Source organism: Lutra lutra, chromosome 1 (assembly GCF_902655055.1).
Source record: "Lutra lutra chromosome 1, mLutLut1.2, whole genome shotgun sequence".
NCBI lineage: Eukaryota > Metazoa > Chordata > Mammalia > Carnivora > Mustelidae > Lutra > Lutra lutra.
Genome location: NC_062278.1, coordinates 169776348 through 169801266, shown reverse-complemented (window position 1 = coordinate 169801266; position 24919 = coordinate 169776348). Strand labels below are relative to the sequence as shown.

The 24919-nt window shown below is 37.6% G+C and overlaps 1 protein-coding gene across 1 annotated transcript in view; it reads left to right on the top strand.

The window, feature by feature from the left end:
* ATG7 (autophagy related 7) overlaps positions 1-24919 on the top strand; it is a 227812-nt gene that overhangs the window by 75782 nt on the left and 127111 nt on the right.

Genomic DNA, 24919 nt, shown 5'->3' with positions numbered 1-24919 from the left:
AATCAAGAGTCAGACCCTTAGCTGACTGTGACACCCAGGCACCTGGTACTATAAATCTTTTTAATTGCTCCTTCTTATAAGCAGAAATCAGATGCCATTCCCATTTCTTTTCATAAATAGGCTCACTTAGTAATTTATAGCCATAAAGTCTTTCTATCCTTAGAGGCTGAAAAGGGTTAGGGAAACAAAAAAGGATGAGCGATTCATTTAAAAAGGCATGGCCTCAAACGGTGAGCAAATATGCAAGGTATGAGATTCTTTGTCTTTTTCTTTCCTTTTCGCTTTTCTTGTCATGTAGGCATATAGGCATTTAATCTAGGGGTTTCATTATTAACCAGAATGAAGCTGAGGTTTAATGTTCCTGAGAATGTGCACCAGGGGAGGAGGTGAATCCTCTTACTTGCTGAAGTTCCTGTGTAGGTATCTGGGACTAGTGTCAGGCCCACAACTCTAGATGAGCTGGCATGACCTTAGGAAAGACTTCTTGACTGTTGTCTCTGAATTGTGAATTCCTCTTTGCCCTTAGAGGGCAGGGGCATAAAAAACTTAGGATGGTGGTTCTCTGACTGCGCCAGGCCTGCTTCTGCCAGTACTGTTATTCTTGCCCTTGTCCCACACTGTTCCCCGGAAACCTTTCTCCAGCCCCAAGCATCTTGCCTTTCCATATTGTGGCTGTAAGTGGATGAAGAGTTGGCTTCATCCTGTCAGATGCTGTAGTGTTTCTTTCTTCAGTACCATTTTGTGGATGTCTTCTCAGTGTCCTTTTCAAGCTTCCCAGAAAGTGTCTAGCAAGAGGGCTACACCATCTTACCCCAGCCAAGAGCTCATTCGGTTCAGCGAAATGACACGGAGGTCCACGATTTCCAACCCTCTCAGTTCACTTACCTACCATATTAAGCATCTCTCAGACAATGATGTGGCAGGAATAACACTCATAGAATTCCACTGTACTGTCCTTGGGAGAGTGGGGGTGGGGAAGATTCCATTTAAAATTTTTAGCAGTTCTGAGGACTGCTTGGTTAAACTCCTTGGTAAACCAACTAGGAAACTTGTCCTTTTAAAGGAGACTTGTCCTTTTAAAAGAGAATCCTGACCCAGAAGAATGTATTTCAGACTGTGACATCAGGAAAATTTATGTGCACTAGAGCAACTTCTAGGTGCCCTCGGGCACAGGTGTGGGGGGCAGGGATGGGAGTTTCAAAGTTTTTCAAAGTTTTCAAAGTTTTTCCTAAAGGAATTGTTTATGACAAACATAGTTCACTTGGCTGTTTCAGTTAATTTTCAGCTTAAATATTTTTAAAAACATTTGGAAGGAAAGGACATGCAGCTGCTAAGAATCTAAGACAGTACTGTTTTAAAAATGCAAATACTTCTGTTTTTCATCTACTTATGGAAACAGGATACTTGCCTCCCATCTATCTATTCCTTTAAATACAGATATTGTATAATTGTTTAAATGACATCATTTTGAATAAAATACAGAGTCCAGGTGGTTTGGGGGCAATCAGTGGGAAAAAGTTATTAAAAACAAAAAAACAACAACAACAAAAAATTTGGGTACCATTGCATTCCAGGGGCCGAGACAGAATGATAGTATTTTTGGCAGGCTTCCAGGCCCAGCAAAACCCACACCCCAAGGCTGTCTCTGTAGCTTCCTGTGGTTTTCCCACTGAAGAGAAACAGCCTTTCTCTTGGATGGTCCAGGATGGCAAGTCTGTACATTAGCTTAATCAGCATGATGTTCCTGCTTTGAGGTTATTTCCCAGCAGGATCCATTTGGGAAATTTGATGCACCATAATTGTTGCAAACTAAACTGCATTTTAATCTTCTTGGTAGAAATTGGTAGCTTCCAATGGTTACAGGTTATCTTGCTACTATGTGGTTTGTAACGGTAAAGTCAAGTCTCGGATCAAATTTTGCCACACATGTGAACATTTATTAGTAAACAGGCACAAAAGCTGGTCAGCCAGTTCTTACAGACTGAGAAAAGCCCAAACTCATCTTTTTCTTATGTATCTCACATCAGATATTCAGTAGAGGCAGATACAAACATATTCTCGTTAAAGGATATATCTAATCTTTCAGTCATATCAGGTGATGAAATCTTCTGTTAACTGTCCAGACCCAGGAGCAGAAGCTTAGGCCCAGAGTGCCACTGCAAAGAATGGTAGGCTGCCTGGTTTGCCAGATTCTTAGAATCCTCATGCATATAAGTTTATATTTCCACCCAGCCCATATATCTTGAGCACTGTTACTTTCATCAGAAAAATTATTCCTCCTCATCCTCCTTCATACTCACTAGGAAAACCCTCCAGTGTCAATTTAGGTAGCTATAATTAGTACACTCAGATTTGGGAGGTTGGATCTCTTCTACTTAGTCTTTCAGATGTGATCTACACCTAGATGATACATTCCTCATTAGGGTGCCTCAAATACTAAGTAGCTACCCTTAGGAGGTAGAGAATATATAGTGCACATTATTCATATACACACCATGTATGCTGAAGTATTTTAAAATAAATTATAACCTAACAATATCTATCTCTTTATTTGCACCTGGAATATTGTGTCTTGCATAATGTTGCTAGCCATTAATGAGTGACTTGAAATGTCAGTTGACCACTGGCCTACTATGATGAGTTAACTAGAGCCATGGATGAATGGTTCACTTGTGGGGAGGAGAAACAGAATTAGTTTTGTAGGCTTTTTGAAGCTCTTTTCCATTCTTCCATCTAATCTTCTGATATGCATGGAAGTATCTCCCACCCAATTTGCAGAGAAATCTTTGTCCAGGGTCACAGAGGAATTATAGGAACTGTAACTTGAACCTTTATTCTTTATAGTGCCTCTGTACTGAAAGGGTAGGTTGCTACCAGGAAGACCTATCCTGATCTTCAAGGAATACCATAGAGCTTTCACTTTGGGGCAGGTATGGACAAGGTTAGGCCATGTGCTAAGGATATAATACATAAAAGAATGTTGGAAGATTATAATTTAACTCATGGGAAGCCATATAATTCAAACCACTTCTTTTACTGCAGTCATACAAAGAAACTAGATATATCATTGTGTTTTAATATTCTAAAACATCAAAGAACTAATAAATTGTGAAGAATTATTAAGTTGAGATTTGGGAGAGAATGTGACAGAGAGGAGTGAGCCTGACATTGGGGGCTCTTTTATCTTATGGGCATTTGCTGATCAAGAAAAGGAAGTTGAGAGCCTGAGATCATCTTTGGTATTCTTTCAAGGTTAAAAACTATAGTTTGGTTCTTGTCAAGCTTTGGAAGTCTGATAAACCATTCCCCACTTTGAGGTGGGACTCCCTGAAGAGATACACTGAGGCGTAATCATAACTGGAAGTAAACCAACACTCACGTGGGCTGCAGCTCTGTTTCACATGATCTGAGTGGCCCACAAACTTTAAAGTTGACTTGGATTAAGATGACTGCATGTAGCTAATGCCCATAGGCGCCAGGTAAAAGCAATGAAATCTTAAAGGAGAATATCATGATCCCAGTCCTCAAATTACTTCCACAAATAATTTTTCAACTATAGTATCCAGCTATAATCAGAGGTAACCAGGTACACAAAGAAAGAAGATACCAAACACAAGAACTAACAGAAGCAACAGACAACAGAAATAGACTCCGAGATTCTAGATACTGGAATTATCAGAAGCAGACTATAATGTACTACATTTGCAGAATTAAATAAAAGCCAAAGTTTAGTTTCAGCAGGGACTGAGAACTTTAAAATGTGGCTTTGTACATTAAAAAAAAAATTAAATTCTACAACTAAAGTATAAAAACAAAGTGAATAGTTTATAGGCTTATAGAGAAAATCCGTGACCAGAAAAAAATTGGTATGAAAAAATCTATTCAAGGTGAAGCATGAAGAGACAAAAAGATGGGAAATATAAAAGACAAGGTAAGAGTGCTCTTATCACTTAGTAAATTACAAGGGTTTCAGGAGGTCTGCGCCAGAGACTGGGGGCAGAGATCAATATTTTTTTTTTTCTATTTTTTCTATTGTCTCACAGAAGCATACAAGAAAAGGTCAGTGTTGGTAATTGAAAATCTGATCAACATGATAAGAAGCCTAGTGAACACATTATACCAAACTGAAGTACATATTCTTGTCAAGCACACATATAATATTTTACAAGGATTTACCATAGCCTGGGTCATTGAGCAAGTCTCAACAAATATCAAAGATCGAAACTATACAGAATGTATACTTTTATCCCAATGTAATTATGCTAGAAATCAGTAGTAACTAGGTAACTAGAAAATCATCCACATATATTTACTTGGAAATTCAAGTATATGCCCCTAAAAAAGTCATGAATTGAAGAAGATTTAATGGAGGGTACCTGGGGGGCTCAGTCAGTTGAGTGTCTGCCTTCAGCCTGGGTCATGATCTGAGGGTCCTGGGATCTAGCCTCACATCAGGCTCCTTGCTCAGCCGGGAGTCTGCTTCTCCCTCTCTCTCTGCCCCTCCTCCAGTTGTGTGTGTGCATGAATTCTCTCTTGCTCTCTCTTAAATCTTAAAAAAGGAAGATATAATGAAAATTAAGTATTTTAAATGAGTGATAAATATTTCATGTAAAAATTTATAGGATATAGGTAAAGGAGTAACCTAATAGGAAAATGGATAGCCTTAAAAGAAAAAAAAAAAAAAGGCCTAAAATTAATGAGCAAATATTTATCTCAAGAGGTCAGAAAAGGCAGCATAACAAATGCAAACAAGCCAAAGGTAGAAACTAAAGAGCAAAAAAAGATGAACAAAGCCAAGAGTGGAAACAGAACACAATTAGCATGTATCTTAACATCGTAGTGAAAAATGTGGAGCACCTGGGTGGCTCAGTGAGTTAAAGCCTCTGCCTTCAGCTCAGGTCATGATTTCTGGGTCCTGGGATCGAGCCCTGCAATGGACTCTCTCAGCAGAGAGCCTGCTTCCTCCCTCTCGCTCTGCCTGCCTCTTTGCCTACTTGTGATCTCTGTCTGTCAAAGAAATAAATAAACTCTTTTAAAAAAATGTTTTCGGGGCACTTGGGTGGCTCAGTGGGTTAAGCCTCTGCCTTCCACTCAGGTCATGGTCTCAGGGTCCTGGGATCGAGCCCCCCATCAGGCTCGATAACAAATAAATAAAAATAAATAAATTAAATAAATAAATAAGTAAATAAATTAAAATTTTTAAAAATGTTTTAAAAGAGTTTATTTATTTATTACAGAGAGAGCACATGCACATATGTGCAAGGTGGGGAGAGGGAGAAGGAGAGAATCTCAAGCAGACTCCCCATTGAGCTCAGAGCCTGACTTGTGACTCAATCCCATGACCCTGAGATCATGACTGGAGCTAAAACCAAGAGTGGGATGCTCAATCAACTGATCCACCCAGGTGCCTCCAACATGGTATTAAATTTTTAAAAGTCAGATACAAATGAATAAATGTCTAAGTTCAGCATTCAAATATAGTAGAGCTAAGGGATGGTGTTCGGGAAGCACACTTAGGTGGAAGAATTAAAAAGCATAAGGAAGTGGTTATCCTACAAGTCAGTGTTTACCTCAGAGAGGCAAGTGGGGTGTTGTGATTGTAAAGTGGGCTTTGTAGGGACTTCTGATGTACTGGTGTTCTTGATAGTATTTTAAGCTATAATGTTTTATGTCTGTGTTATTTCATGACCAAAAGATTAAAATAATGTATAAAATTTGTGCTTGCAGGTGTTTTCAGGTTCACCCATCATTTACATTATTCTTTTGGCTATACACGAAAGAGTCTTAACCTGACACACTGCTTTTTAGAGAATGGGTCCTTCTAGGCTGAATGTTTCTAATGCAACAGTAGAGGTGGCCTACTGGTAGGTCACACAACTCAACAAGCTTAGGCCATAAGGGACTGAGTCCAAAGGAGCTTACCTATACCATACTTTATTTAAGCCAGAGTATAATACTTTCTGAAACTGAGACTCTACCACGTATTCCCTCTTATGCTGGGCATCCACATATACAAGCCTATAGGGCAGGCCAATAAATACATGAATGGAGTGAACTAATGTGAAGACGACAGAAAATGAATGCAGACTATGGCCAGCTAGAGCTCAGGTTCTCTCTGAGGGGCAGCTAAAGGTCCAACTCTGACTGATCATTGACCAATAGAAATCTGGGAGTAGTGTTGCCAGATCTTCTATTTTTTTTTTTTTTTCTGTTTGAGAGTAAATGGAAATCTGAATTTTAAAATCAAAGCATCTGATTTTTTAGTTTTAATTCAAGCATATGTTTTTCCCCAAATATTCCATGAGTCAAACCAAACCCATGTCTGGGTTATTTCCAGTCAAAGGCTATTAGTTTATGGCAGTGACATCAAGGGCCATGCAGGTAGAGATAGAGAATAATATATGAAATAATATAATCAAATGCCTAGTTTTTCTCAACAGACCTTGCCTGCCAAATATATGCTTGTATAAGTCTCAGTTCCAGAATGAAAAGAAAGTCACTGAACCAATATTCACACATTACAAAGTCACTTGGGGTAATAATTTTCTTAATGAGAGCTGGCTCTCTGTGCAGGGCACCTAAAAACTTTTTACCAACAAGAATTTATTAAAGGAATTGACTAAAACTACTAAATAAACAGTATCACACAGTAATTTCTTTTAGGAGGAACAGCTAAAGATGAGTTCTTAATGTTAAGGGAACATACATGCTTCTTCATGGGTTGAGTCTAAGAGAAGGTCCTCCTGCTTAGAGAAAGAAGATGTGTTCAAAGTGTGGTCCTATGACCCACAGCATCCCTGTCTTATGGAAACTCACAAGAAATGCAGGTTCTTAATTAATTAGTGAGGAACTGGGGATGTGGCCCCACTCTCTAGGGGATTCTGATGTGTGCTCTCAGACCAAGGCTCTAGTTCTTGTGCCTTTGAAGAATGACTTTAGAAAGCTGTACTTTGTTACATCAAGGTTTCAAGTGTATTCTTTTTAATGTCCTGGGATCCTCCAAATGATCCTTCAAAGAATATCTTCAGCTTATTATAGTCATGAAAAAATATGACTTAGTTTAAAAAGAGGACTGAGAAAGAAAAGCTCTATCCCTAAAAATTTCATTTTAAAGTAGAGACTGGTATACACAGTAGATAAAATTGTAATCTCTCTTTGCCTTCCTTATCCTCTATTCATAGAATGAAACAGATAAATTTTTCGATGACATTTTTTACTGTTAAGGTCATTGGGGGAAGGTGATAAGACAGATTATCAAGAGAGATTATATTTTTTAAGATGGTGAGTATTAAAGCTTGTTTGTGTTCAGATGAGAATATAGAGAGGTAGAGATAGTTCTTGTCTGATTCCTTCTGTTTAGGCATTGTTGAGTCACACAACTCAACAAGCTTAGATGATGAGGGATGAAAGAAGGTCACTTAAGAAACCAACTTATACTTAATGTACATGTTTTACTTATGTATTTTTTAGGGTTTTCTTGTCTCGAGTTATTTATATTGGGATGAAAAATTTCCCTTTTACATATTAGTGTTAATTAATACTTAAATAGGTAAGGTAATCCAGTTCTTTTTCCCCTACTTGGTTATATAAATTAGAATAATAATGAAATGATAAAATAAAAACAAACCAACAAAGCATTAGCTATTAATAAGCCTGAGAACAAAGAATGAATATCAAAAGTGTAAAAATAGTCTGCAAAAATTGTGCATTACAGTGAATATTTGATTATCTCCTTGGCAAAAATAACACCCCTGTACACTTCTGCTCATAGCAGGATTATTCACAATAGCTAAAACACAGAAGGACTCCAGTGTCCATCTATAGAAGAATCAACAAACAGAATGTGGTCTGTCCATATAACAGAATGTTATTTAGCCTTCCGGAGGAAGGGAATTCTGACACATACTACAACATGGAACCTGGAGGACATTATGCTAAATGAAATAAGCCAGTCCCAAAAAGACAAAAAAATGCATGACTCCACTTAAATAAGGTACTTAGAATAGTCAGATTCCTAGAGACAGAAAGTAGAATGGTGGTTACCAGGGCTGGGGGAGGAAAATGGTGAGAGTGCATTTAACGGGTGTAGAGTTTCAGTTTTGCAAGATGAAAAGAGTTCTGGAGATGGGGATGGTTGCACAAATCATTAATGTACTTAATGCCACTTAGGCCACTGACCTGAACACTTAAAAATATTTAAGAAGGGGGGCGCCTGGGTGGCTCAGTGGGTTAAAGCCTCTGCCTTCAGCTCAGGTCATGATCCCGGAGTCCTGGGATCGAGCCCCGCATCGGGCTATCTGATCAACAGGGAGCCTGCTTCCCTTCCTCTCTCTCTGCCTGCCTCTCTGCCTACCTGTGATCTCTCTCTGTCAAATAAATAAATAAAATCTAAAAAAAAAAAAATTTAAGAAGGTAGATTTTTTATATTTATTTTACCACAACACAAAAGAAAAAAATAGGATATTTCTTATACAGATATTTCTTATACAGAAACATAGTGAATGTCCCCAAGAAGCCTGTAACCTGGAGCAGGCTCTGTAAATATTCAAATGAATGTGTTGAGTGGCTTGGGTAATAGTTTTTCTTAGAAAGGCTTCTTGTTAGCATTTTTACAGTTCATCTCCTTGTTGACTTTTGTCCATATTTAAAATAAGCCCTCCTCAAATTTATGACCTGCCATTGTGTAAGTCTAAAAAGATTAGATTAGTTGGTTAGACCACCTATTTGTAAATATTTTGATCATTATAATATCATGCTTATTAAGCAACACAATTTTGTAAGGTCAAATTATTATTATTGTTATTGTTATTATAGTTTATTTTGCTTTTATGATAGAATTAAAAAGAGCTATTTTAGATTTTTTTAATTTAAATTCAGTTAGCCAACATATAGTACATCATTGGTTTCAGATGTAGTATTCAGTAATTCATCAGTTGCATATAACACCTAGTACTCATCACATCACGTGGCCTCCTTAATGCACATCACCCAATTACCTATCTCCCCACCCACTGCTCCTCCAGCAAACCTCAGTTTGTTTCCTATAGGTAAGAGTCTCCCATGGTTTTCTTCCCTCTGATTTCTTCCCATTCAATTTTCCCTCCCTTCCCTTATGATCCCCTGCATTATTTCTTATATTCCACATATGAGTGAAACTATATGATAGTTGTCTTTCTCTGATTGACATATTTCACTCAACTGGACCTCCAATTCCATCCATGTCAATGTAAATGATTAAGTGTCCATCCTTTCTTATAGCTGAGTAATATTCCATCGTTACATATACCATATCTTTATCCATTTCATCTGTCTTTGGACATCTCTGCTCTTTCCACAGTTTGGCTATTATAGACATTACTGCTATGAACATTGGGGTGTGGGTGCCCCTTTGGATCACTGCATTTATATCTTTGGGGTAAATCCCTAGTAGTGCAATTGCTGGGTCCTAAGGGTAGCTCTATTTTTAACTTTTTGAGGAACCCCCATACTGTTTTCCAGAGTGGCTGCACCAGCTTGCATTCCCACCAACAATGAGGGTTCCTCTTCACATCTGCGCCAACATTTGTCATTTTCTGTCTTACTAATTTTAGCCATTCTAACTGGTGTGAGGTGGCATCTCACTGTGATTTTGATTTGTATTTCCCTGATGCTGAGTGATGTTGAACTGTGATGTTGTTGATTTTTCATGTGTCTGTTGGCCATTTGTGTATCTTTTTTGGAGAAATGTCTGTTCATGTCTTCTACCCATTTCTTGACTGGATTTTTTTTTTTTTAAGATTTTATTTATTTATTTGACAGAGAGAAATCACAAGTAGGCAGAGAGGCAGGCAGAGAGAGAGGAGGAAGCAGGCTCCCCGCCGAGCAGAAAGCCCGATGCGGGGCTCGAACCCAGGACCTGGGATCATGACCTGCGCCGAAGGCAGCGGCTTAACCCACTGAGCCACCCAGGCGCCCCTTGACTGGATTATTTATCGGGTGTTGAGATTGATAAGTTCTTTATAGATCATGGATACTAGCTCTTTATCTAATATGTCATTTGTAAATATCTTCTCCCATTCCGTAGGTTCCCCTTTAGCTTTGTTGACTGTTCCCTTTGCTGTGCAAAGCCTTTTTATCTTGATGACGTCCCAATAGTTCATTTTTGGTTTTGTTTCCCTTGCCTTTGGAGACATGTGTAGCAAGAAGTTGCTGAGGCCGAGTTCAAAGAGGTTGCTGCCTATGTTCTTCTCTAGGATTTTGATGGATTCCTGTCTCACATTTAGGTCTTTCATCAATTTTGAATGTTTATCTTTGTGTATGATGTAAGGAAATTGACCTAGTTTCATTCTGCTGCATGTGGCTGTCCAATTTTCCCAGCACCATTTATTAAAGGCACTTTCCCCCCCATTGGATATTCTTTCCTCTTTTGTCAAAGATTAATTGACCATAGAGTTGAGGGTCCATTTCTGGGTTCTCTAGTTTTTTCCATTGATCTATGTGTCTGTTTTTATGCCAATACCATACTGTCTTGATTATGACAGCTTTGTAAAATAGCTTTAAGTCCAGCATTGTGATGCCCAAAAGCAGCTTTGGTTTTCTTTCTCAACATTCCTCTGGCTATTCAGGGTCTTTTCTGGTTCCATACAAATTTTAGAATTATTTGCTCCAGCTCTGTGAAAAATGTCAATGGTATTTTGATAGGGGTTACAGTGAATATGTAGATTGCTCTGGGTAGCATAGACATTTTAACAATATTCTTTCAATCCATGACCATAGAATGTTTTTCCATTTCTTTGTGTCTTCCTCAACTTCTTTCATAAGTGTTCTGTAGTTTTTAGAGTAGCTACTTTAGATTTAGATAAAATTGTGTCCGATTAGCTTTTCTTTTTTTGGGTCGGGGGAGGTGAGGCAGATTAATTTTTCCACAAAGCGTCTGCCGTGGTTCTTTGATCTTCTGCCACTATCCAAAACTTGAAGGTTGTGAAACTTTCTAAGGAGACCTTCCTTTTTCTTTTCTTTCTCCTCACTATATATATTTATCTTTGCAAGGATCTTCAGAAGTACTGTTCATCTTTTAAGATGATAAACTAGACTTCAGACTTACTTGGTTTCAAACAACTCTAATTGGAAAAGACACATTTTTAAGAAGCAGTCCACAGATTGATGAGGGAGGTTAAGTGCATCCATCCATCAATCCACCCCTCAATTCTTCCTTCCAGATAGTGTTTTTTATTACTCAATCTGCTTTACAGACACTCTACACTGGATCCTCATACTAACAGCTCATATAGGTCTTTTATCTTATTAAAACTCAGTTCAGGGGTGCCTGGGTGGCTCAGTTGTTGGGTATCTGCCTTTGGCTCAGGTCATGATCCCAGGGTCCTGGGATTGAGCTCCACATCGGGCTCCCTGCTCGGCGGGAAGCCTGCTTCTCCCTCTCCCAGTCCCCCTTTGTGTTCCCTCTTTTGCTATGTATCTCTCTGTCAAATAAATAAATAAAATCTTTAAAAATAAAAATAAAAAAATTAAAAAATCATATATCATAAAATTCTTCACTTTAAAGTGTACAATTCTTGGGTTTTTAAGTATATTCACAAGTTTGTGCAGCCATCACACTAATTAGAATATTTTCATCACCCCAAACAAAACCATAACCCCAATACCCATTAGTAGTCATTCCCTATTCCCAGCTTCCCTCAGACCCTCGCAAGCACTAATCTCCTATCTGTATGTATTTTCCTATTCTGGACATTTCATATAAATGGAACCATACATGTAGACTTCTGCAAAAGTCTTCTTTCGTTTAGCATAATGCTTTCAAGGTTCATCCATAATTTGGCATGTGTCAGTATTTCACTTCTTTTTAAGGCTAAAAAATATTCCATTGTATGGATATACCACATTTTTTAATCCATTCATCAACTGATGGATATTTGTGCTGTTTCCATTTGGCAACTTTTATTAATGATGCTGCTATAAACATTTGTGTATAAGTTTTTGTGTGAACATATGTTCTCAGTTCTCCTGGGTATATACCTAGGAGTATAATTATTAGGTCATATAGTATCTCTGTTTAACATTTTATAAAACTGCCAAACTGTTTTCCACAACAGCTGCACCATTTTAAATTCCCATTAGTGTAGGAGGATTTCGATGTCCATCTTCTTGTCAACACGTGTTTTTGTCTTTTTTTTATTGGAGCTATCTTACTGGGTGTGAAGTGGTATTTCATTGTGGTATTGATTTGCATTTCCCTAATGACCACTGGTGTTGAGCATCTGTTCATGTGCTTGTTGGTCATTTGTGTGTCTTTTTTGGGGGAAATGTCCATTTAGTTCCTTTGTCCATTGTTAAATTATTTGGGTTTTTATTTTTGGTTTTGGCTTTTTATTGAGAAGTTTTAAGAATTATTTATATATTCTGGATACCAAACCCTTATCAGATATGTAATTTGCAAATATAGTCTCCTATTTTGTGACTTGTCTTTTCACTTTCTTGATTTAACCTTTGAAGCACAATAGTTTTTAATATTGATGACATCCTAATTTTGGGGGGGTGAGGGGGGTTGAGCCTCTTATGGGATTTTGTTGCCACATCTAATAAACTGTTGTCCAACCCAAGCTCATAAGGATTTTTTCTGATTTCTTCTAAGAGTGTAACTGTTTCAGCACTTAAATTTAGATCTATAATCCATTTTCAGTTAATTTTTGTATATTGTATGTGGTGTTTAATTTCATTCTTTTGCATGTAGATGATCGATTGTTGCTGTACTTTTTGTTGAAAAGAGTATTTTTTACCCCATTCAATTATCTCGTTATGCTTGCCAAAAATGTAAGGTTTATTTTTGGACTCTGTATGTCTGTCCTTATGTTAGTGCCATCTAGTAACCAATTCTTACCCTTTAGTAAGTTTTGAAATAATTCTTTTTTAAGAGTATTTTAGCTATTCTAGGTCCCTTAGGTTTCCATATGAATTTTAGGATCATCTTGTCAGTATCTGTCCTCACTTACTAAAAGCCAGCTAAGATTGCACTGAATATTAGATCAGTTTGGACTATATTGCTATCTTACCAACATTAAGTCTTATAATCCATGAACTTGGGATGTCCTTGTATTTATTTAGTTCGTTTTTCAGTGTAGTTTTCAGTGTATTTGTATTGCACTTCCTTCATTAAATTTATACCTAGATGTGTTTTTGATGTTGTATAAGTGGAGTGGTCTTCTTTTCCTTCTCCCTTTCCCTCTCTCTCTCTTCTACTTTCTCCTACTCTTCTTCTTCCTCTTCTTGTTCCTTTTTAGATTTATTTATTTATTTGAAAAAGAGTGTGAGCAAAGGGAGGAGCAGAGGGATAGGGAGAGAAGCAGACTTCCCCTGAGCATGGAGCCCCCAACGGGGATCAGTCCCACAACCCTGAGATCATGACCTGAGCTGAAATCAAAATTCGAATGCCCAACCAACGAAGCCACCCAGGCACCCCTAAATGGAGTGGTTTTTCTTAATTTCTTCTTTGAATAATTCATTGCTGGTATATAGAAATACAGTTGATTTTTGTATATGGCTCTTATATCCTACAAGAATAGAATGTATTCTTGTACTCAAGAGTAGGAGTCCTTTTTTTTTTCCCTAAGAATATTTTGTGGATTTCTTAGGCTTTTGCATGTACAAGATCATGTCTTCTGGAAGTAGAGTTTTACTTCTTCCTTTCTAGTTTAGATCCAATCTAGACGGATGCTTTTATTTTTCTTGCCTATTGCCCTGACTAGAACATCCAATACAATGTTGAATAGAAGTGGCAAGAGTGGGAATCCTTGTCTTATTCCTGATATTACTGGCAAAGCTCTCAGTCTTTCACCATTAAGTATAGTATTAATGCTTATTGATGCCCTTTAGCAAGTTGAGGAAATTGTCTTCTATTACTAGCTTGTTGTTTATTAGTATGAAAACGTGTTGGATTTTTGTCAAATGCTTTTTCTGTGCCTTTTTAGATAATGATGTGGTTTTTTGTTCCTTATTCTATTAATGTGATGTATTACATAGATTTCCACATGTTGAACCAGCCTTGCTTTCCAGGGATAAGTCTCATTTTGTCATAGTGTGTCATCCTTTTTATACATTTCTGGAGATTCAGTTTGCTAATTTAAAATTTTTTTTCTTAAATTTACTTAATTATCTCCACACCCAACATGGGACTCAAATTCACAACCCCATGATCAAGAGTCACGTGCTCCTCTGAGCCAGCCAGGTGCCCCAGTTTGCTAATATTTTAGGTGAAGATACTTGCACTTATATTCACAAGAGACATTGGTCTTTGGTTTTCTGTATTTGTAATGTCTTTGTCTGGTTCTGGTAACAGGATAATACCCGTCTCAAATGAACTGAGATGTGTTTCCTTCTTTTCTATTGTTCAGGGGGATTTGTGAAAGATTGGTTAATTCTTCTTTAAATGTCTGGTAAAATTCATCAGCAAGGCCACCTGTTTCGGGGCTTTTTTCTCTGTGGGAAGTTTGTGATTACTACTTCAGTCTCTTTACTTTTCATGTGTCTATTTAGATTTTCTTTCTTTCTCTTTTTAAGATTTTTATTTATTTATTTATTTGACAGAGAGAGAGAGAGAGAGAGAGAGATCACAAGTAGTCAGAGAGAGAGGGGAAGCAGGCTCCCTGCTGAGCAGAGAGCCCAATGTGGGAGGGACTCGATCCCAGGACCCTGAGATCATGACCTGAGCCAAAGGCAGAGGCTTAACCCACTGAGCCACCCAGGCACCCCAGATTTTCTTTTTTTTTTTTTTAATTATTTTTTATTTTTTTAATCTCTTTTCAGTGTTCCAGAATTCTTTGTTTATGCACCACACCCAGTGCTCCATGCAATACGTGCCCTCCATAATACCACTACCAGGCTCACCCAACTTCCCACTCCCTGCCCCTTCAAAACCCTCAGATTGTTTTTCAGAGTCCACAGTCTCTCATGGTTCATCTCCTCCTCCAATTTCTCTCAACTCCCTTCTCCTCTCCATCTCCCCATGTCCTCCGTGTTATTTCTTATGCTCCACAAATAAGTGAAGTCATATGATAATTGACCTTCTGCTTGACTTATTTCACTCAGCATAATCTCTTCCAGTCCCATCCATGTTGATACAAAAGTTGGGTATTCATCCTTTCTGATGGAGGCATAACACCCCAGATTTTCTATTTCTCTTTGAGTCAGTATCAGTACTTTGTGTCTTTCTCAAAATTTTTCCATTTTTTTATCTAGGTCATCTAATGTATTGGCATACAGTTGTTTATAGTATTTCCATATAATTTTATTTCTGAAATATTGACAGTAATATCCCCTCTCTCATTTCTGACATTAGTAATTTGAGTCTTTTCCCTTTAATTTTTGGCCAATCTAAGTAAAGGTTTGTCACATTTGTTGTTGTTCTGAAAAGATTTTTTTTCTACCCAATTTTTTGTATTTCCTTCTTCATGCTTGCTTTGCGTTTAGGTCATTTTTTTGTTCTGTTCTTAGGTTGGAAAGTTAGGTTATTGATTTGAAATCATTCTTTAATACAGGCATTTATAGCTATAAATTTCCCTCTGAGCACTGTGTTCAGTGCATCTCATAACTTTTGGTATGTTACGTGTGTGTGTGTGTGTGTTTGTTCATCTCAAAGTATTTTCTAATTTCCCTTGTGATTTCTTATTTGATCCATTGCTTTTAGGAGTGTGTTAATATCCACATATTTGTGAGTTTCCCAAATTTCTGTAATTGATATCCAATTCCATCGCATTGTGATCAGAGAAAATAATTTATATGATTTCAGCTTTTTTCACTTATTGAGACATATTTTATGGTCTAACACATGGTATATCCTAGAGACTGCTCCATTCTTTGAGAAGAGTATGGATTCTGCTGTTCCTGGATATAGTTTTCTAGAGATATTTATTAGGTTTAATTGATATATAGTGTTCAAGTCTTCTGTTTCCTCAATGATCTTCTAGTTCTATACATTACTGAAAGTACAGTATTGAAATCTCCAACTATTATTGTTTAATTGGTGTATTTTTTCTTTCAATACATTTTTTCAAAATTTTTCAATTTTGAAAAATTCAGGGCAAAATACATTTTTGCTGAATGTATTTGGGGGCTGTTTTGGTAAGTACACCTCAGATTATAATTTTTGTATCTTTTTAATATGTATCTCTTATGTCTTTTTATTATGTCTTTCTTTGTCCCTGGTAACAATTTTTGTATTAAAGTCTATTTTGTTTGATATTAGTATAACCTCTCCAGTTAACTCTCTTTTGGTTTCTGCTTTCATGGAGTCTTCTCTTTTTTTAAGCAGCTTTTTTGACATATCATTAATATATACGAAATTATACATTATTTAAGGGCTGTAACTTGCTGTGTTTATGTATCTTGAAATGATCACCACAACCGAGCTAGTTAACATATCCATAACCTCTACAGAGTTACCATTTTGTGTGTGGGGGGTTGGGGGCTGTATGTGTTGAGGAGTTTAGTGTAAGTTCTCTTAACGGATTTCAAATATGCAGTATGGTACTGTTAACTGTCATCACCATGCTCTGCATTATATCTCCAGAACTTATTGATCATGCATAATTTAAACTGCATGGAATATCTTTTTCTATTCTTTTACTTTCAACTTATTCATGTCTTTGAATCTAAAATGAATCTCTTGTAGACAGCATGTAGTTAGATGATGTTTTTTTGTTTTATCCATCCATTCTGCCATGTCTGCCTTTTAGTTGGAGGTGTTTAATTCATTTACATTTAATGATAAAACAGAATTTACATTTGTTTTGGCTTTTGGTTTCTATATGTCTTATGCCTTTTTTTCTTTTTGTGTTAAATAGATACTTTCTAATGTGCCATTTTAATTCCCTTGTTTTTTCTTTTACTATATATATTTTTAGTTATTTTGGTGTCTGCTCCAGGGTTTACAATCAAAATACTATTCATAACCATATGTTTGGGTTTAACATCACTTTAATTTGGATAACAGTAAAAACTTTACTCCATTGTATCTTGGTTTGCCTCCCCTTCCTTTGGGCTTACTGTCCCATAGATTAAATCTTCATGTGACAACACAGATGTATAATTATTGCTTTATGCATTTGTATACTTGCATTTTATTTGATTATGTATCTGTATTTTAAATCACATAGAAGAAAAAAATCACAAAGAAAAAATTGTACTTTCCTTTACCTGCATTCTTTATTTCTTCTTGAGGATCTGAGTTATTGTCTAGTGTCCTTTCATTTCAACCTAAAGTACTCACTTCAGAATTTTTTACAGGATAGGTTTGCTGGTGATGAATTCTCTTGTTTTGTTTATCTGGCAATTTGTTAATTTCTCCTTCATTTTTGAAGGTCCGTTTTGTTGGATATAGAATTCTTAGTTGACAGTCTTTTGCTTTCAGCACTTTGAATATTTCAAACCAGTACTGTTGGTTCCTATGGTTTCTGAAGAAACATTGGCTGTTAATGATTCCCTTTACATGATAGGTTATTTCTCACTTGCACTTGCCTGATCATCCCTTTGTCTCTGGACAGTTTAATTATGATGTGTCTAGATATAGATCTCTTTGAGTTTATTGTTCTTGGAGCTGAGCTTCTTGGATGTGTAGATGAATGTCTTTCATAAAATTTGGGAAGTTTTTTACCATTATTTCTTCAAATATTCTTCCTGTCCTTCCATCTCTTCTGGAACTCCTTTATTAGCACATGTTGTTGTATGGGTCTCTGAGGCTTTTGTTCATTTTCTGTTTCTCAGACTGGATACTTTCTTTTCTTTTCTTTTCTTTCTTTCTTTCTTTCTTTCTTTTTTTTTTTTTTTTTTTTTTTTTGAGAGAGAGAGAGAGAGATCATGCTTGCATGAATGGGGAGGGAGAGGCAGAGGGAGAAGGAGAGAGAGACTCTTAAGTAGATTCCACTCAGCACAGAACCCAGCATGGGGCCTGATCCCACAACCCCAAGATCATGACCTCAGCTGAAATCAAGAGTAACCAACTGAGCCAACCAAACGCCCCCACAGACTGGATATTTTCAGTTCATCTATCTTCAGATTAACTGATTCTTCCTTCAGCATGCCCAAAACTGGTTTCAGTCTCTCTAGTGAATTTTTCAGTTGTTGTATTTTTTAACTCCAGAGTTTCTCTTTTGATCCTCTATATAATTTCTCTTTATTGAGGCTCTATTTTGGCAAAGCATCATTTTCATACCTTTTTTTTTTTAAGGTACTTAGACATGGTTTCTTTCAGTTCTTCAAATTTACTTAAAATAGCTATAGCTGTTTTAATCTTTGTTTAGTAATTTCCTCACGAATGGTTTCTGTTTACCATTTTTGTTTCGTTTTTGTGTATGGGACATATTTTCTGGTTTCTTTGCATATTCAGTAACTTCTTTTTTTTTTAAGATTTTTAAATTTTATTTATTTGACAGAGGTCACAAGTAGGCAGAGAGGTAGGCAGAAAGAGAGGGGGAATCAGGCTTCCCGCTGAGCAGAGAGCCCGATGTGGGGCTCGATCCCAGGACCCTGAGATCATGACCTGAGCCGAAGGCAGAGGCTTTAACCCACTGAGCCACCCAGGTGCCCCTACCAGTAACTTCTGTTGAGAACTGGATGTGTCACATAATATAATGTGCTAAATCTGGAAATCAGATTCTCTCCCCTGCCCATGGTTTATTTTTGCTCTTAGCTATTGTTTGTTTGTTTGTTATTTAGTGACTTTGCTGAACTAATTTCATTAAGTTGGTGTTCTTTGTCTTGTGTCACCATGAAGTTTCTGCTTGATTAGCTTGGTTGCCATCTAATGATTAAACAGATTTTCTGAATTTCCTGGAACCAGTAAATCACAGTCTTTGCCGAGGTACTCTGTGCGTATATTGGGGAGTGCCTTCAGTGCTGAGCCAGGCATTTAAGAACTCTGCCTTAACTTTCATCTCCTGCTTGCACAGATACTCAACTAGAAGTGAGAGCTTAGGACTTTCTCAGATCTTTCCTGAGCATGTGCACAGCTTTGGGCATACATATCACCTTGTGCCTGTGCAGTCTTCTAGATTCTCAAGAGTATGTTGGAACTTTTCAGTGTCTCTTATGGTAGTCCCCAGACTTTTGTTTTACACTCTTTGGTTAGCACATTGTTGCAGCAACTATTATCCACCATCTCAGGAACCATGATGTTAAATAGTTGTCCCTGATACTTGTTGACAGCTAGCCCTGGGAGAAAGGCTTTCACACTGGGTGAGTTCTGAGTCAGGTCAAATAAAAGGAACATGCAAGCAGGGTTTCCCTGGGAATCACCAAACCGGTGGCAATTTTCTGAAAATGGAGCTTTAAAGGAGCTTCAGTCCTAGTCTAACCCCTCCAGTGGCTGCCAGGCTGGTTTCCACTGTGACTGTGTGGTTGTTGGTGTTCAGGGCTACATTTGAGCTAGAAAGGGGAAGGAGTGGGAATGGAGCATGTTGAAAACCTCAAAGCCCTTTGTTTTTACAGAGATTCAGATGTTTTCTGAATAAATACTCCCCAGACTTTGTCACCGTTCTGTTTTCTCTTATAGAGGAGAGAGTTTGCAGAGATCCTTGCTCTGCTATTATCACTGACACCGTTATGTGTCTTCTTGTTGTGCATTTTCTGTATTTATCAAACCATATTTGACAATAATATATTTTTTAAAGATTGTATTTATATAACAGAGAGAGAGAGAGCGAGCACATAAGTAGGCAGAGCAGCAGACGGGGAGAGGGAGAAGCAGGCTCTCTGCTGAGCAGAGAGCCCTGATGTGGGATTCGATCTTAGGGCCCTGGATCAAGACCTGAGCCTAAGGGAGATGTTTAACTGACTGAGCCACTCAGACACCCCTTGGCAATAATATTTTTAAAGTAATAAATCTTAGTATTTTTACTTCCCTTTATAAACCATTCTTTGTCAGTGATTGAAGTCATGAAATTCTTTTTGTATCTCAGTAGGTAGGGAAACAGGCATGGAGTTGCCTCCCCATTTTAGAGATGAGCAAACGGCTCAAAAAGGTGAAATGTCTTGCCCCATGTGCCAAGTTACTCTCCGTTGTGGGTTAATCCCCAGTTACAGTTTGTTTTCCATTGCCTAGTTGACTCAAGCAGAATTGTGATTTTGGTATATGAAAAAAAACAAGATACAATATTTGATTTTTTTTTTTAAAGATTTTATTCATTTCATTTGACAGACAGAGATCACAAGTAGGCAGAGAGGCAGGCAGAGAGAGAGAGGAGGAACCAGGCTCCCTGCCGAGCAGAGAGCCCGATGCGGGGCTCCATCCTAGGACCCTGGGATCATGACCTGAGCCGAAAGCAGAGGCTTTAACCCACTGTGCCACCCAGGCGCCCCCAATATTTGATTTTTTTAAATGCAGTTGTGTGTTACACCATAAGAAGTTTAATTAAAATACTAAACTATTGGTACCTTTATTCCATAGTCTGTTATCTTGATGTTGATACTATTTGGTGTTTTGGCTTGAACTCTTCCACATCCTCTAAATTATAGTTGTGCCCCAATTTTGCATTTGGATGCCTAAGATGGTACACTATACAGTGACTTTAGGGAAAGAACAAGATACTTGTTCTATATTTTTGGCATGCCAGTAATACCATTCCATGTCTTGAACTCAGATCTTTCTTTTTTTTCAAGTTTGGTCTGATAAATCCTGCCTATGTCCAATAGAGTGAGTTAACAGCAACAGACTTAATTAGATTGATACCTATATGTTTCCATATGAAGCTGTTTTCTATTCCATTATCAGTTTTGTATCACTGAGATATATGGAAACCGAAATAGAGTTACCAAACATGTGGCTGATAGTTGGAAACACCAGCAACTCTCGATTACTAGGGATACTGTGAGCATTTCCTTCAATTCATTTGGCAACTTAGTGTGCCCTGGAGAGTGGGGTCAGAATATAAGAGGGAAGAAAAGATCATAGGGAGTGGAATTAATTAGGCAAGACTTCCTGTGGGAGCTGGTACTTGAGCTGAATCTTGCTGGAAGTGAAAGATCTTATTTGATGGGGAAGACAGGTTACCCTCAGTGATTAGCACCAAGAGGAAACAAGAGCTGGGAGCAGTGAAGGTGGGACAGTAGTTGTAAGAGCTGCTGAAATCAGAGCCTTTTTTCTTCCTCTTTGATTCCTTTTTATTATGATGAGAGAAATCCCAGACACCAAAAGATAGAAACCAGTTGATCAGGGTGTTTCCTGGTTTTATTAGTGATGCTTCCAGCTCATTATCCAAAGTGAGGCTTTTCCATGCTGGAATGGCTCCCTTAGCAACAGAACTGGAAAACAAGGTTTGCCCTCCTTGGAGCAAAGCCTCTGCAGACTATTGGGTAACTATTCGTCAGATGGGAGTATTTTGACCCTTTTTTTGTGGATTCTCCTATATAGGATGGGAATTAAAGGTCCTAGTGGCTACCAGCCATACTTTCATTACTCTATCTGGGATATTGGGCTAGCTTTCCCTGAGAATATTAGAAATCATGACACATGTATATTTTTAAATAATTTAGAGTAAGTGAATACAATTTCTAAACAACAGACTTTAAATATGAGGTTTGCAGACACTGCATGAAAATAGATAAGCTGAAAGTAGAAAACACAAAAGCTATTTTTTTTGTTGAGTACTCAGTTCCTCGTATCCTTGTTTAAGAACAGACTAGAGTTGTAAACCATGAATCTCTTCTGCTTCTCATGAAATGCAAATCATTGCATGTTATGCAATGTCAGATGTTAGGCCCTATGAAAGGCATTCTCCAGAGAGTTGTCCAAAGTTGGAGGCTTCTGGAGGGACTGAAATGCCTAGCTGGGGGGCTATGGGTTTGATCTAGTAAAGAGTCCTCAAAGAATCTCAGCAAGAGAATGGATACTCCTAAAACCGTGTCTTAAAAAGAGATTCTACTGTCTTTGTCCAGCAGTATGCATGTGACACAAGTAAAGCTCACCCAGCCTTAGAGAACAGTGAAGTAAGGAAAATCATGTTCATCAGGAAAGGATCCGTATCTTTGTATTAAAAGTCATTATTTCTCTACTTAGCAAACTCTCCCAGTACCGTAGAGTACTTAATAACCTGTCAAAATGTAATGTGCACACTTCTCAGGACCATGTATTATATAATTACTTAGGAGGTTCAGTGTGTTTGCAGACTGACTCTGTAGCAGTGCTCATATTCATTGTGATGGTATCTTTTTGAGGCTGGGGTGTAATTTAAAACACATTTTCCCCTTTAAGAAGGTCAAACTGTAGGGGAAAATATCTTTGTACCTTTTATAAGCTGCTTATACTCGTAACACAAATTAACTTCCCAGCACATAAAGGGAATACTAGAAAACCCTTGCATGATTAAATATGCCCCTGGAGGATTAAGTTTTTCCACATATTTTTGAAGCCAGAGCTATGAATAGTGTTTCAGCATTAAACTTTCGGTACGTCTTGATTATGGGGGGAGGCTTTTACTCCTACTGCTCTTGCTGTTAGTTTTTCTGCTATTCAGATTTGTAGCACTGCAGAATTATCTGTGGAAACATGGACTTGAAATCTAAAAGATTAATTAAGGTCCAACAGAGTGTCATCTCTGGAATTCTAATTTTTAAAAAATGTTTAATCCATTTTTTCAAACCTGTTTCTTCTTTCACCTTATTGAAAAGGTGGCACAAACTAGCTAATTAGTGAGCTTAATGGTTCAGAAATAAGTGATCACCAAGCACGTAGTATTTATCATTTTGAAAAAGATCATTAATTTTCATGCATATTTTTCCTAAGATAAAATTCTTGTTTGTAAGGAATCTCTTTATTACTGAGGGATTCAGTTACTAAGTGCCTTTTTATCCAGGCATTGGGTTGTCAGATTAATTTACTGGGGCTCATCAGCCAAAGGCTTTGCTGTGTGACCTTGAGGCATACTGATCACCCTTTGCTCCTCCATGATCCCCCGTGTATCTCTTCCCTCCAGTCTGCAGGTCTTACCTTACCTCCCTTGGCTCCCTTCACTGGTACTCAGCAGCCCCTTGATTTCTTTGACCTCCCTGTTGCCTTTATCCTGTCAGTGCCCACGCTTACATGGTCCTTTTTTCCACATTTCTCCCAAAATGTATATTATCTGTACTGAGCAGGGGCCTCCACTTCCTTTCTCACATTCCCCACACAGCGGTCCCAGACCATTACTGCCATGGTCCACCCATCCCCTTCTCTGGCAGCAGATGACCTTGCTGCCTGCTGTCAGACCCCAGAAATTCTCAGCCCCCAGTTCCCTGCTCTCCTAACATCACAACTGCTTTTTTGTTTCCCATGGCTGAAGGGGAGGACTGCCCCCCACCTCAGCTCTAGCTTCGTCAGGGTTTTAGGACTCTTTCCTCCTCCTCTGCTGGGACCTTTCTCCGGCACTAAAGGGAAAAAAGAGAGACTTTAATATCATTTAAATAAGTAATATATGCACACGGTTTTAAAAATTCAGGTAGTATAGAAGAATTTGCAGAGCCAACTACTTGATGCCAGTCGTGTGTATACATACTTCCAGAGATCTTATTATATGCAGGAACAAGCATACACACAGCTGCATTTCCCTTTCTTTTTCTTTACTCCTCCATCTTTATTTTTAAGAGATTACTACCAAACACATGGTCTGGACATTGCTTTTAATATACCTGTATGTCTTGGAAACAAGTTTATATAAATACTGTAGAGCTACCTCATTCTTTTAACGGGTCTAAATTGTGCCCTTAATTGTAAATACACCATAATTTTGTCAACCAGCTCCCTGTTAAAGAGTAGTAGCTTCTAATCTTTTGTTGCTGCAAAGAGTGTTTCAGTGAGCATCGTTACATGTCAACTTCTTTGACCCATGGACAACTGTATCTGTATGAAAAGTCTTTGAAGTGGAATTATTGCATCAAAGTGTTTATACATTCTCATCTCTTTTATGGAGAAGTTTAAAAGATTGTTTTCTTGTGTTACTGTTTCTCCAGCCTTTCTATTCATGTGTAATTGATTTCTTGGATTTATCCTCAATGTCTGCTTTTTGAGACATTCATCTATTTCTTCTGAGTTCTGAGAGAATTTTTGAGACACTCTGGTTTACTGTTTCCTAACACTCACAATTCCTGTGATCTTTGAATTTTTGATTATAATAATCATTATTTTCTTTGCTTCTGAGAACTCAGACATTCTTGTATTGTTCTCCTGTCAAGACGCAGGCTTTAAATCTTTTTACCAGGAGATAACATATATACAAAAAAGTGCTTGATGACTTTTCACAAAGTATACCAACACCCAGATAAAGAAACAAATGTTATCAGTATCCAGAACCTCCCTTGTGCCCCTTCCAGTTACAGTCCCTCCATGGGTAACCACTTGCCTAACTTAGATTCATTTTGCCTGTTCTTTTTTAAAATTTTATATATAAAAATGTAATTGTGCATTAAATATTGCTTCTTTCTTTATCGTTTAACATTATGTTTATGAGAATTATCTATATTGTTGCATGCAGATATAGTTTGTTTTCATTGCTAAGTAGTATTCTATTGCATATTCATACCTGTTTGTTCATTCATTCTATTATTGATGCACGCTTGAGTAGTATCTAGTTTGGACTACCGTGAATAGTGCTGCTGTGGACACTTTGTTTGGGTCTTCTGATACATAACCACATACCTTTTTTTTGCAGGGTATATATATCTAGGAGTATAACTGCTTGATCACAGGGCATATTAGTCTTAAGCCTCGAAAATGGCTTTCTCATTTTGTACTCCCATGAGAATCCCAGTTCTACATTCTTGCCAGTACTTGAAATCTTCTTTTTTACTTTAGCCATTTTGGTGTTTATAATGTAAGATTTCATTATGGTTTTAGTTTACATTTCCCTAATTACTTGTAATGTTGATCAACTTTTCATATGTTTATAGGCCATTTGGATAT